Genomic DNA, 2,500 nt, shown 5'->3' with positions numbered 1-2,500 from the left:
GGCCCCAGGCTCCGCCTACCCCCTCATCCTGGAGGGTGGTTCTCTTTTCTTTTGCTTTGGGAATATGTGTTGTCGGCGCCGTCTGTGAAGTAAAATTGTATAAGTGTTGCCGAGTGCCCGGTAGTCGGATAGATCTGCCTTGTCGCATTTGCTTTTTGTCTTCTTCTTTTCCATGTGCTTTTGGTGTAATTGTATATGTGTGCTTTCCGTTCATCGCGAAATAAATGTGCTTATTGTTGAACTGTTTTCCCGCTTCGCTTCGTCATTTCTTTCATTTGAATCCCCATCTTGCTTCACGTAAAGGGTTGGTCGTGGGCTAAGACGCCCGATAATTAATCGAACCGTCGAGGCCGACGAATAACACCGCTCGGTTATCCCGATAGTACGGAACCGGGTCGCTTAAGTGGCCCGTGTCCGAGAGTCGACCTGCGGCGAGGTGCGATCGCCCGGTCTACCCTCCGTGTGGCTACTTAGGTAGGTCGAATTTGGCGAGCAACCCTATCCCACGCGGGGGCCGATTGGCTCGATCGCGGTGAGACCGAAAGGTCCACCCGTGACTGGTTCCCGGCGTTAGTCCGAGAGGGTCACGACTGGATTGTCCGTCCGGTGGGCGACGTGCCGCGATTCGAGTTACGTGGCCGTCAGCACGCCGGCGGGCGCGAATCCGCGACAATATATATATATATGTGCATATATATATATATATATATATATATATATATATATATATATATATATATATATATATATATATATATATATATATAGTGATATATACGATATATATATATAGTGTGAAGTTGGAAATTGAAGGGGTGATGATGAATGTCATCAGTGCATATGCCCCACATATGGGGTGTGAGATGGAATATAAAGAAGATTTCTGGAGTGAGTTAGATGAAGTGGTGGAGAGTGTATCCAAGGATGAAAGAGTGGTGATTGGAGCAGATTTCAATGGGCATGTTGGGGAAGGGAATAAAGAGGATGAGGAGGTGATGGGGAGGTACGGTCTCAACAAGAGAAATGTGGAAGGGCAAATGGTGGTAGAGTTTGCAAAAAGAATGGAAATGGCAGTGATAAAACACGTATTTCAAGAAGAAGGAGGAACACAGGGTGACATACAAGAGTGGAGGAAAGTGCACACAGGTGGATTACATCTTAAGCAGGAGATGCAACCTGAAAGAGATTAGTGACTGTAAGGTTGTGGCAGGGGAGAGTGTAGCTCGACAGCATCGATTGGTGGTCTGTAGGATGACTTTAGAGGTGAGGTTGAGGAAGAGAGTGAGGGCTGAACCAAGGACCAGATGGTGGAAGCTGAAGGAGGAAGACTGTTGCGTGAAATTTAGGGAGGAGGTGAGACAGGCGTTGGATGGTGGTAAAGATGGGTGGGATGATTGGGCAACGACAGCAGAAGTTGTAAGGGAGATAGCTAGGAAGGTACTTGGTGTGACATCTGGACAGAGGAAGGAAGATAAGGAGACTTGGTGGTGGAATGAGGAAGTACAGGAAAGTATAAGGAAGAAGGGGTTGGCGAAAAAGAAGTGGGATAGTCAGAGAGATGAAGAAAGTCGGCAGGAGTACAAGGAGTGGCGTCGAAAAGCAAAAGAGAGGTGGCTAAGGCCAAGGAAAAAGGCATATGACGAGCTGTATGAGAAGTTGGATACAAAAGAAGGGGAAAAGGATTTATACCGATTGGCAAGACAGAGGGACCGAGCTGGGAAGGATGTGCTGCAGGTTAGGGTGATAAAGGACGCAAATGGGAATGTGCTGACAAGCGAGGAGAGTGTGTTGAGAAAGGTGGATGGAGTACTTTGAGGAGCTGATGAATGAAGAAAATGACAGAGAGAACAGGTTGGAAGAGGTGGAGATAGTGAATCTGGAAGTGGGGTGGATCAGTAAGGATGAAGTGAGGACTGCTATGAAGAAGATGAAAAGTGGAAAGGCGGTTGGCCCAGATGGTATACCAGTGGAGGCATGGAAGTGCTTAGGAGAGATGGCAGTGGGGTTGTTAACCAGATTGTTTAAATAAAATCTTGGAAAGTGAGAGGATGTCGGAGGAGTGGAGATTAAGTGTGCTGGTTCCGATTTTCCAGAATAAGGGGTGATGTGCAGAGCTGTGGAAATTACAGAGGGATAAAGTTGTTAAGCCACACCATGAAGTTGTGGGAAAGAAGTGGTGGAAGCTTCGGTTGAGAGGAGAGGTGATGATCTGTGAGCAGCAATATGGGTTTATGCCAGGAAAGAGCACCACTGATGCGATGTTTGCTTTGAGAATGTTGATGGAGAAGTATAGGGAAGGCCAGAAAGAGTTACATTGTGTGTTTGTGGATTTAGAAAGCTTATGATAGGGTGCCAAGAGAGAGGAGTTGTGGTATTGTATGAGGAAGTCGGGAGTGTTGGAGAAGTATGTGAGGATCGTGCAGGATATGTATGAGGACAGTGTGACAGCGGTGAGGTGTGCGGTAGGAATGACGGACCGGTTTAAGGTTAAAGTGGGATT

Source organism: Eptatretus burgeri, chromosome 5, assembly GCF_056783735.1.
Source record: "Eptatretus burgeri isolate ZD-2024b chromosome 5, Ebu_testis_v1, whole genome shotgun sequence".
Lineage (NCBI taxonomy): Eukaryota > Metazoa > Chordata > Myxini > Myxiniformes > Myxinidae > Eptatretus > Eptatretus burgeri.
Note: the sequence above shows the minus strand (reverse complement) of the source record.